Below are 12,575 nucleotides of genomic sequence, written 5' to 3'. Positions count from 1 at the left end.
TTTTGGCCACTTTTGAGGTATCCCACCCAACATTACTTAAATTTTTGACTACCATATATCCCTGTTGACATAATCTGGAATGTACTAGATCTGCCATACTTTTATTACACAAAATCTTGTCAAACTTTTCCCATCGTGTATTTCTGTTACCAATTTTTTTAAAGTAAGTATAGGTACATACATGTGTCTCCATTACATTTAATTTGATTAGATTTGGCCTGGTGAGATTTAGGGGAGAGAAGTAGGGGAGGAATCTCTATTCTATCAAGCAACTTGTTATTCTTCCCAGTTTTATACTATCTGAACATTTTGTACTCATGTAGTCTTTTTATCCAGGGCAGGGTAATCAGTGACATTGAGGATCTGCTAGTAATTTTGTGGGGTATCTTGGCTGCTAAGGCCAAATTGTCCTGAAATTCATCATAGAAAGGAGTTGGAGGTTGGAGGATGGGAGAGGAAATGTACAGGTGATGAAAGCATTTGGGGACTAATGACTGGACAGCTAAACACACACACACTCACAATTTGATACTTAAAGACTCTTTGCAGTAATAAAGGCTTTGGTGAATCAACAGATTCATTAGGGCCTTTTCTGGACCCATCCTGAAAATCACAGATGCAGCAGTTCCCTATTATTTCCAGGATCAAATAGAAAATCTTCTGTCTGGTATTTAAAACTCTTCACAGTCTTGGCTCTTCTTATCTTCCAAACTTCTTAAGCTTTACTCCCCTCCACCAACTTTAGAACACTGGCTTGCTTGCCGTCCCCGGAACAGGACAACCCCAGGCCTCTGCACTGTCCTTCCTCAGTGCCTGGAATTCACTTTCTCTTCCTCACTGCCTAATGACTTGGTTGTCTTTCTTTGGGACAGCTCAGAAGCCATCTTTGGCAGGAGTCCCTCCCCATGCTGGCATCTCCTCTTGGAGTACTTTGTACCCACTCCACGGCTACCTCGCAGATCCTCAACGGTTCGGCTGTGGGCTTCCTGAGGCAGGGACTGTTTTTGCCTTACTTTGTATCAGCAGAGCTTAGCCGTGTCGGGCACATAATAGTCATCTTAATAAAGTCTTTTTGTCATTGAAAAAGTAGAATCCATCCAAAGGAGGATGACAGGGGTGAGGTGGCTAGTGTCCACAGGATGGTCAATTAAAGGACTTGTTAATGTAGAATCTAAAGAAGTAGTAATAGTAATAATAATAGTTACATAGTTATATATATACATATATATGTAATATATATATATAATATATACATATTATATATATATATAATAGTGTTGTTGTTTTGAGGGAGTTGGATTAAGTGACTTGCTGTAGGGTCATTCAGCTAGTGTCTGGGATCAACTTTGAACCCCGGTCCTCTTGAATTCTCTCTCCATTTTGCCACCTCTGCCCCTAAATTTTTTTTGAGTATCAATCTTAGCTATTCATTCCTTCGTAAAGATCACTGCTGAAGCCTTGAATGGAGAAGACCCTTTCCCAGGGATTCAATTTCTAGCTCAGTCTACTCTGAACTCAAGCGATGGCTTCTTAATTTATTCCAAGAGAAATGTTATGACTCACAGGATCGTAGAACTTATACAAGGGATGAGCCATAGGGGTAATGGAGAATTCCCCATTTTACACAAGGCTGAGACCCAGAGAGAAGTGACTTGTCTAAAACAGTAAATAACAGAGCTGGCATATAAATCCAGGTCTTCTAATTGTAGACAGATTATGACCTGCCACATGGGTGTTTAATAAAGGCTAGGGGAAGAAATGAATGAATTTGAGTGAGATCTTCAGAAAAAGAGGGACAATGGTGGGCATTTCGGGATCCAGGGCTGGCTTATGGAGGCCCTTCTAGGGCCCCTCGTGTCTGAGGCATGGGGGAGCAGGGGTCCTTCCTTCGAGGGGCAGCCGGCTGTGATGCAGAGGATCCAGAGAGGGAGACAGAAGCAAGGCTCCCGCATCAGCAGGTGGGAGGCCGGCAGGGGCGCAGGCAGGGTGGCCCCCTCCCAAATTAGGAGCTGCTGGCTTGTCACCTGGGAGAGGTCACTCTGTTACCACTTTGATATCATGTCATGAAGCCAGGACCCGGGCGACAAAGGGGTCATGGGGAAGAGAAGGACTGGAAAGTGAGTAAAGACAAAGGGGCAGGATGGGGAAGGGAAAGCATGGGAGAAAATCAAGGCACCGTGACGGCCGCCTTTCCTCCCCTCTTCCCATCCCCCAGCTTGGATTGCTGTCTCTGCCCGGGAAAGCTGGCCAGCTCTCAGAGAACCCGATAGCCCCTCCATCACGCCTTCCTCTGGCCCGGAGTCAGATTGCAGTCTCTACTGACCCCCTGACCAGCGAAGACGGATTCCCCTTCCCATCTGCCCCCTCGTCAGCTCAGGAAGCCCGTGTGAGCTTTCAGTCAGAGGGAGGACAGGTCTATGGCGAGAGATAGGGGACCGCCCGCTCTAAATGGTCCCATAACTCACTGGGGCTTGCACCGGCAGCTCGGGCCTAGGGAGAGAGATTAAGCCAGGGGTGCCAGAGATGGATGGCTTCAGCCTGAGGCCATATCTCCCAGTACTAGATGGAAGGGGGAGAGGAGCATGAGGACAGCTCTTACTATAATCATCATCATCATCATCAATAAATTACTTTCACAACACACTGCAAGGTCTGCAAAGTATGTACAGTATCTCATTGGAGTCTCATAACAACCTTCTAAGGTCATTGCTATGGTTATTATTACTCCCATTTTACAGATGAGATAACCGAGATGAGAAGTGAAATCATGTGTCTCTGGACACACAGCTAGTAAGTGCCCAAGGCAGGGTCCCCTCCCCCCAGATCTCTCTCTCTCTCTCTGTCTCTGTCTCTCTCTCTTTCTCTCTCTGTCTCTCTCTCTTTCTCTCTCTGTCCGTCTCTCTCTCTCTCTCTGTCTCTCTCTCTCTGCCTCTTAGTTTGTCTCTCTGTCTGTCTCTCTCTGCTTCTGTCTCTGTCTTTCTCTGTGTCTCTTTCTCCCTTCCTCCATCCCCCACTCCCTCCCTGTCTCTTTGTCTTCTTTGTCTCTGTGTCTCTTTCTCCCTTCTTTGATCCCCTGCTCCCTCCCTGTCTCTTTGTCTCTCTTCCTTCCCCCTCTCCTTCTCCTTCTCCTCTCCCTCTCCCTTCTTCTTCCTCTTCCTCTCCCTCTCTCCATCCCTCCCCCTCTCTTCTCTTCCTCTTTCCCTCCTTCCCTCCTTCTGTGTCCCTCTCTCCTTCCCTCCCTCTCCTCCTTCCCCCCCTTCTCCCTTCCTCTCCAAAGGCTAGCCTGCATCTGGGTCTCACCTTTCTGCCCAAGTGCTCCAGTAGATAAAATGCAGGTGAACCTTATAAGGTTCAAATCCAGTCTCAGACACTTGTGTGATCTTTGCCAAGTCACTTCACCCTGTTTGCTTCATTTTCCTCATCTGTAAAATGAGCTGGGTATGGAACTTTCAAACCACTCCAGTATCTTTGCTAAGAAAACTCCAAATGGGATCCCAAAGAGTAGGATGACCGAAAAACAATCTGAACCTAGGTAGGCCATTGCCTTGTACCCCTGCTCTAGGGTCTCTTGACATTTCCCTACCAGCTCATGCTTTCCCAATGGTATCCTGGCCTTGGGGGAGGCGAGGCTTCTATTCTCTCTCTAACCCCACTATTTCTCTGCCCTGTTTTCTATTCCCTCACAGCTTCACGATATGCCTGAATAGCCTGGGAAGCATGGCCCACTTCACAATTTAGAAACAGGCTGGCTCTGGTTTTAGGGAAGGGGAAGGAAACTCCGTGACAGAACTGTGCTAGGCACTTTACAAATATCTCATTTGATCCTCATAACAACCCTAAAATTTAGGTAGGTGCTATTATTAGCCCTAATTTACAATTGAGGAAACTGAGGCACACAGAAGTGAAATCACTTCCCCAGGTTCACATTTGAACTCAGACCTTCCTGACTCCAGTTCCAGAACTTTATGCACTGTATCACCTAGCTGTAGTTTAAGGAGGGCCTTCTGGAGTCCAGATTTTATGGAAGGAACTCTGGAGTAGGATTCAGGAAACATGGGGTCTTGTCTCCGTTTCACATTTATTTATAAGCTATTGCTATGGCCTTGGACAAGTCACTTAGATGAAGCTCATTTTCCCTCATCTATAAAATGGGGATAATGGTCCCTGCTTAGACAACTTCATGAGACTGTGGCAAGAGTCTGAGATAGGGATGTCTCTCTAGGGAGACGCTGAGAAAATACTTTGAAATTTTAAAAAATTGCAAGATGAATTTAAGGTAAGGAGCCGAGGTTGGGGTATGGATTTTAGATTTCTGGATTTTGGGGTAAGAAAGATGAATGACAGGATCTTGGCCAGGGACAGCGTGCATCTAATGAGGACCGGGAAGAATGCATTTGCCTGGAGACTGGGTGACCTGATTAAAAGGGAAGGGAAGAGAAAAAATGCTCAGATCAGCTGCTAAGCCAGACACTGTTGGGGACAGCAGGTGTGACATCCGAATAGCAGTGGAGGTGTTCAGAAATCCACAGGAGACAGTGATAGGGAAAAAAGTGAAGAAATAATATTCATGTCTCAGATGTCTGTCTATACAACAGTGCACTCAGTCTGTGTAATAAATAGTGAATTAAAGTTTTTCACCCAAGGAGGTAAATATCCCTTTGTGGGCATTACTGGGATGTAGGACATGACTCATGGCTGGAATATTTTAATGGAAAGTCACATCAACCTTGAGAATCCATCCTGCTTCCAGCCTAACCCCCACAGCCATCATCAAGAAGGGGCAATCCTTGGGGAAAAAGGGTCCACTGTCTCTTGTCCCTCCCGAAGAATCATGTATGATGGGGTCAAATCACCCACCCACCCCTTCAGACTCAAGAACCCCAGTATGAGCATCTCTGAGTCTCCGATCCTGTTGTCAGCATGACTTCCATAGGCTGTCTTGGGAATAACTCTCATGGAAAGTGGACCTAGTAACTGATTCCTCAGTCATCACAACTACTGAAGACCTCAGGGGAAGAGAAGTTCTCACCATCCAAATCATTGGTGCTGTCTAATGGTTCAATGCAAAAGACAGATACTAGTTATACAGCTGACATGAAAGAAGAGCCCTTACTACTTGTACCCTAAGGCCTTTGCTTTTAACTTGTAATTGAAATCTCTTTTATGGGGTGCCCCACTTTAACAGAATGAGTTTGTTGAAAACAGGGACTGTATTGTCTTTTGTTCTCTTTCTTTTTTTCTTTTCTTTTTCTTTTTTTTTTTGTTCCTTGCTTTTCTCCCTCCCTCCAACTTCTTTCCTTTCTTCATTCTTCTCTCCTTCCTTTTTTCCATCCCTTCTTCTTTCTCTCTTTTTCTTTCTTTCTGTCTTCCTTCTTTCTTCCCTCCCTCTCGCCTTCCTTCCTTCCTTTCTTTCTTCCTTCCCTCTTTGCTTCTTGCCTCCCCCTTTCTCCTTCTCTCCCTACTTCCTTTTTCCCTCCCTCCCTCTCTTTTTTCTTTCTTCCTTTTCTCTTCCTTCCTTTCTTCCTTCCCTCCTTTCCTTTCTTCCTTCCCTCCTTTCCTCTTCCTTCCTTCCTTCTTTCCTTCCTATTTTTATCTCTTCTAGTGCCTAGCACAGTGCTTGGCATATAGTACTTAAATAACGTCATTCATTCTTCCAGTTATTTAAGAGGAAGAAGTTGGTAAGAGAGATGATAGCATGTCTCAGGCTTTGCTATGTGACACATCTACAAATCTGAGGAGGGAAACAGTGGGGAGAGTGAAGAGATGGATCAAAGAAGGGAGGGGTAGAAAACACACAGTAGTTGAAGTTTTATTAGAGATGCCCTTAACAAATAGTTATTAAGCATCTGTTATGTGAGCAGCTAAGGATAGAAAAACAAAGATGAAACAGTTCCTGCCCTTAGGGAGCTTTCATTCTACTTGGGACAAATAATACGTACAAGATAAGTAAATAACATGTACTAATTAAACCAATATAAAAGACATACAAGTCATGCAAAGGAGGAGAGAACAATTAACAATTGTGTGTTGCAGGAGGGCTTCAAGCAGGAGGTAATTTAAACCTTGAAGGTAGCCAGGAACTAAGAGGCAGAGGTAAAGAGAGCAAGGATACCAGGCAGGGGTAAAGGCATAGCAATAGGAAGTGGGTTGTCATGTCATAAGGAACAACAAGCCAGATGGAAATCATGGATAATGAATTCCTGAGGCAGATCATGAAAATGATGTAAAGGCAGCAGTAGTTGAAATATGGAAATAGTCAGACGTCGGCTGGGGATCTTTCTGCTAAAAACACAGCAACTGATAAATTCTTACCTTATCTTGCAGATAATTTCATCTTTCAGCAGGTGGAGGTAGCAGCTACAAGAAGCATTACTATTTTAGACTTGATCCTGTCTCTGAGGAAGAACTGGTTGGTGAGGAAGAGCTGCTGAGAAAGAGGGCAATGCTGGACCAAGCCCAAAGTGTAAGTGACTGGACTTTAGAAGGGAAAATACTCAAGGATTCAAAGGCAGGAAAGTAGGCTCCTAGGAACTTAGACATTAAACAATTAGACAACTTCAACTGCAAACTGATGATTTATGATATCAGTAACTCAGAGTTAGTACAGAAACTCTGTACTAACCGATGACCTTTGGATTCATTTCTTATTGATTCCCCATCATGGTCACCATTTTTGGCTAAATAGGGAAGAATGAAGGACCAGGACTCATAGGCAGAGACCATATTAAGCATAATCTAGGGAAAAGCTTCCTGACTGTTAGAGAGCCTTTCAAAAGTGAAATGGACTGTCTTGGAAGGAAGTTGGTTCTTTCTTCATTGAAAGTCTTAAAAGGTTGGAAGACTGCTTCTTGGGTATGATGTAAGGGGATTCAAGTTTGGGTACTGGTTAAAATAGATATTCTCTGGAGTCCCTTCTGAACCAGAGGTTCTGTGACCACTTCAAGCCTTCACCTTCCTCCAATTGCTAATTTCCACTCCATTCTCCTCCTCCAGAACCCAGGAGGATAGGGGCAATAGTTTGAGATAAGTAGACTTACTTCCTACTTCAAAGAAGATTGAGGCTGTTCAGCAAAACTAGTCATACTTCAAAAATGCTCTGTGCCTCATGGGATAAGGTGATCCTCCTTCATTCATTCAACAAACAGTTATTGTCACCTATTGTATCCTGACTTGACTTTGTTTTGCCATTCACTGGATTTCTGTGGGTGTCAACTCCTCTCTGAAGCCTTCCCTGCTTCCCCATCCAAAATTTATTTCTTCCATTATTTCAGATATTTCTGTGTCTGTTATAATATCTGCTCTATTAGAATGGAAGATGTTTAGCGGTAGCTACGTAGTGCAGTGGATAGTGCCTGAATTCAAATCTAGCCTCAGATACTAGACTTCCTAGCTGATCCTGGGCAAGTGACTTAATCCCAATTGCCTCAGAAAAAAAAAAAGAATGGAAGATGTTTGAGAATAAGAACTTTATTTTGTGCTCTCTCCCTTTAGCATTCATATAGAAAGTGCTTAATTAACGTTAAATTCAGGCAGCTAGGTGGTGAAGTGAAGAGACCTCCAGAGTTGGAATCAGGAAGACTCATCTTGCTAAGTTCAAATCTGGTCCCAGACACTTACTAGCTGTCTGACAGTGGGCAAGTTACTTAACCCTGTTTGTCTCAGTTTTCTGATCTGTAAAATGAGCTAGAGAAATAAATGTTTTAAATCATTCCAGTATCTGCCAAGAAAACCCCAAATGGGGTCATGGAGCGTCACAAGTAGCTGAAAGACTGAACAATAATGTTGAATTGAATTGAAATGAAATGACTAAGAAAGAAGTCAGATGAAAAGCTATGGCAAGTCTTTAAGAATAGAATTCTTGGAATAATCATACTGGATCATGATGAAGAAAATAGAGATTCATGGAGCTGAACAGGAAGTTTAGTAATTAACCCAAATTTTAAATGGATGTGGAAGAAGGAGGAGGAGGAGGAGAAGGAAGAGATGACGATGATGATGATGATGATGATGGCGATGATGATGATGATGTTGGGGCACAGACAAGTATTTGAGGACAAAAACAAGTTGAAAGGTCCTGGAAGAATAGTGTCTGGGAGTGGAAAGGTATAAAAAGCCAATTAAAAAAGGATATTATAAAAGGAATGGAAGGGCCAAGAGCTAGATCAAAGAAAGTATAAACTTTGCTTGGCTTGGATGGGACAATGGCATAATGGAGAGAAGGCAAACCTAAATCTAAAAAGTAGATTGCTTGTGTTTTCTTTGGTTTTGTTTTGTTTTATTTTGTATCAGGGATGATGATCTTTAGACTGGGAAGAAGAAAACAAAAATTGTTAACAGGAAATTGAAACCCAAGAGTGTTGGACTCTGCTCAGTGCATCCGAGTCAGCTGACTTAGACAAATCACCTCCCAGAGTACTATTGAGCTTGCACAGGTGAATGCTGAACTACTGTTGATGATCTTTGAGAAATCCTAGCAAATAGGAGAGGGGCTTTGGGACCAGAGGTGGGCAAAGATTACCTTGATTTTCAGTAAAGGGGAAAAAAGTAAATACAGCATATTGTAGTTTTATATCAATGTCTGGCAAAATTCTAGAATTTTTAAAATGGGACAAATGGGCAATCAACACTTAAGAAGGAAGATGATTGAGAAGGAAGATGATTGGTTAATTAAGAGCAAATTCTGCAAGCTAACCTTATTTCCTTAAAAAAAAAAAAAAGCCAAAGTTATTAGGCTGGACTTGGGTTATTTGAACCTTCTTGGAACAAAGAAAGGTAGAATAAATGAAGGAATAGGCTGAGTGAGGAGAGGGGAAGGCTGAATAAAGAGTTGGTAGGCTAAAGAAAGATCTCTGTTCAAGCAATAGATTTCCCCATTAGTTTTGACTTATTCTATTTTTTAAAAATAATTATTAAGCTTCTTTAGCTTCTGATTCAGTTTTCCTCTACCTGTAAGTGGAAACTGTTCTCCTTTCTCCAGTCCAATGCCATGGATGGAAAGACGTGACATACTTATTAAAACTGTGCATATCAAAAAGCTAAAAGGGATAATTAGCACATTAGAAATTTTTAAAGGATCTTGTCAAGGCCAGAATAATGAGCCAATGTTAACAGGATAAAATTTAATTGGGGTTCAAAAAAATTAATAGTGAAAGTACAGAATAAGGGAAATTTCCTAAAAAGAAGCACATATCAAAAAGATCTAAGGACCCAATGGTCAGCAGTGTGACGTGTCAATCAAATGGACTAATGTACTATAAGGCAACTTTAACAAAAATAGTGTACAGAGCGAAAGAGTTGATAATCAATTGACAAGCATTCATTAAAAACCTACTATGTGCCGGGCACTATGATAAACACTGAGCATACAAAGAAAGGCAAAAACCCTACAAAAAACAAACCCAATCCATCCCTGCCTTCAGGGAGCTCAACACCTAATGGGGGAGACAATATATAAGCAACAATGTACAAACAAGATATATGCAGGATAAATTGTTAATAATCACTGGCAATAGGAGGGAGAGAGTTAGGAAGGCTTTTTGTAGAGGGTGGGATTTTTGCTGAGACTTGGAAAATGCCAGGAAGGCCAGGAGGTGGAGAGGAAGAGGGAGAGGATTTCTGGCATGGCAGACAGCCACTGAAAATACTCAGATTCAGGAGATGGAGTGTCTTATTTAAGCAACAACAGGGAGACTAGTATCATTGCATGGTATTGTAGGGATAGAGGAGGGAGTTGATAAAGGCTTTTAAAGGGCAAACAGAGAACTTTTAGACTTGATTCTGGAGATAATATTGAGTCACTGGAATTTACTGAATGAGGGAAGGGGAGGCTGACCTGTTCACACCTGTGCTTTAGGAAGATTGCTTTGACATTGTCAGTCGAGTAGAAGATGGATTGGAGTGTAGAGAGACTAAGAAGTTTGGAGACCAAGCAATAGGCTAGTTTAGGAGCCTAAAGGTGATGAGGGCCTAGGTTGGTAACAGAGTCAGAAAAAAGGGAATATACCTATGAGATATGCTTTGGTGAATGATTGGACATCAGGTGTGTGAGAGAGTGAGAAGGAAGAGTTAAGAATCACACTTAGGTGGGGAGCATGGAGGACTAAGATGATAGTGCCCTTGACAGTAAAAGGAAATTTAGAAAGAGAGGGAGGAAAGATAATGAGTTCAGTTTTGGACATGATGAATATTTAAAATGTCTACAAGATATCCAGTTTGAGATATCTGAAAGGCAGTTGGATATGTGAGACTGAAGGTCAGCAGAGAGGTTAGGGCTGGATAAGTGGATCTGGGAATCATCAACAAAGAGATGATAATTGAATTCATGGGAACTGATGAGATCACCAAATTAAATAGTATATGAGAGAAGAAAAGAGGGCCTAAGACAAATCCCTGAACAGATTGCATCTAAAATGTTGTGTTCAGTTATGGATATCATGTTTAAGAAAAGACATCTGACAAAGTGAAATATAGAAAAGCAACACAAGTGCTATAGAGTACTCAAAGTCATGCCATGTGAAGATTGATCGAAGAAACTAAGGGTGTTTCATTTGGACAAAAGACTTGGGAGGGCAGGATAGCAATCTTCAAGTACCTTTTTAAAAAGTGGTCAGATGGGCAGAGAACTATAATGTGGAAGTAAGGATTAGATTTTTATTGCTTGGTCCCAGAAGGAAGAATGGGGTCCGAGTTATAGAGAAGTAATTTTGACTCCAATAAAAGAGAAACTTCCTTAGCAATTAGAGCTGTCTAAAACTGGAACAGGTTGTTTCTGAATAAATGATGACTTCACCATTAATGAAAACTGTCAGCCACAGGCTAGAGAACCACTCCTTCAGAGATCCCACTTTTCAAGCTAGTTGTGGGATGGTTTTCTTTACATTAAGCGCAAATCTGCTTTTCTGTAACATCTATCCATTGCTCTAAATCCTGTTCTCTGAGACCAACCATGTACATTAATTTTTTTATACACATTTCTTTATGAATCATGTTGGGAGAGAAAAATCATAAAAAAGGGGAAAACCACAAGAGAAAAAAAAAAAAGGGAGCACAGCACGTGTTGTTTTACATTCAGTCTCCAAGGTATCTGCGATTTTGTCAGCTTATTGAATTCCTTGTTGGTACCTCCCATTACCCAGACAGATTTAAATCTCAAATTAACTCTGATGCAGTCGTAAGACCTGGGTTTTTTTTGTTTTTTTTTTGGTTTGTTTTTTTTTGCCTTTCTTTGAGTCTCTGATGCTCAGCACAGCGCCTTGATCATAGTAAACACTTCAAAAATTGCTTATACACTGTTGACTCACTGATGGGGAGTGTTGTCAGATGTTGAATGACCTGCCCAGAGTCACAGAGCTAAAGAGTATTAGCAGAAGGATTTGAACTCACTTTTTTTTTTCTGAATTCTAGATCTAGAACTCTATCAAATCTGTCGTTTTTAAAGGACTATAAATTGATAATTTATTTTAATTCCAGAACAAGTTATCAACATTAAGAACAAGAATAAACTGTTCATACACAAAGAGATTGACAAATATATAAAGGGCAGGAAAAGAGAGAAGTATTCTGCTCATGAGACACAAAGATCAGATCCTCTGCTCCAGAGATAACTGATTCTGCATCCTGAACTTTTATCCTGAGCACATTGTGAAACCCATAAGAAGTCAGAAAACAAGAAGTAAACATCAGAGAGACAGTTTTAGAGACGGCATAGGCTAGCCCCTGTCACAATGCCCAATCAAAGCACATGGGTCTAGGCCATATGGCTTTCTTTTTATGGATGTTAAGTGCACAAGTGAGATGTTTCATCCAATACACTCCAGTTCATGTGAAACATTTGTAGGTGAAGAACATCTTTGTACTAAAACAACTAATTCCTTCACCATTTTCCTAGCTCCTTATATTTTGCATACTTTCTTCAAATATCCATCCAACTGCTCAGCTCCCTACTTCTCAGTTTTAGTGGTCGGATCCAGATAGGGTGGAAGTGCTGTAAGTATTCCTGGTTATGTCTTTTGGATTTTGGCTAGTGATAGCAGCAATATCCTTCATTTTAGATACTTCACATGGATTAGTCTGGATTTATTCTCCAGGAGTTTGTCATCTTCACTGGTTGTCCATTTGGACAACATGTCCTGGCAGTCTTGGGATGCTAATTTCTATAGACTCCTCTTAGTTAAGTAACCTCCTTGATTGTTTTCATCAAAGTATCATCTGAGTGGATGATGGGAGGGAAAGGGAAGTGAGAGACAGAGACAAACAGAGATTAGAAAGAGAGGAGACAGGGAAGGGATGAAAGGGATGGGAGAAGGGTGAAGAGACGAAGAAGAGCAACAAATATTTGCACACATTTCTCATATTGCTCAAGCTTCTCTAAACTAAACATGGAGCAGCTAGGTGGTGTAATGGATAGAGCAGTAGGCTTGGAATCAAGAAGACTCATCTTCCTGAGCTCAAATCCAGTCTTAGATACCCTAGTTGGGTGACCTTATGCAAGTGACTTCACAATTTCCTCATCTGTCAAATGAGCTGGAGAAGGAAAGGGCAAACCACTTCAGTGTCTTTGCCAAGAAAACCTCAGA

The sequence above is a fragment of the Sarcophilus harrisii genome, chromosome 3 (genome assembly GCF_902635505.1).
Source record: "Sarcophilus harrisii chromosome 3, mSarHar1.11, whole genome shotgun sequence".
Taxonomy (NCBI): domain Eukaryota; kingdom Metazoa; phylum Chordata; class Mammalia; order Dasyuromorphia; family Dasyuridae; genus Sarcophilus; species Sarcophilus harrisii.
The sequence above is the reverse complement of the archived record's forward strand: the minus strand, read 5'-3'. Positions refer to the sequence as shown.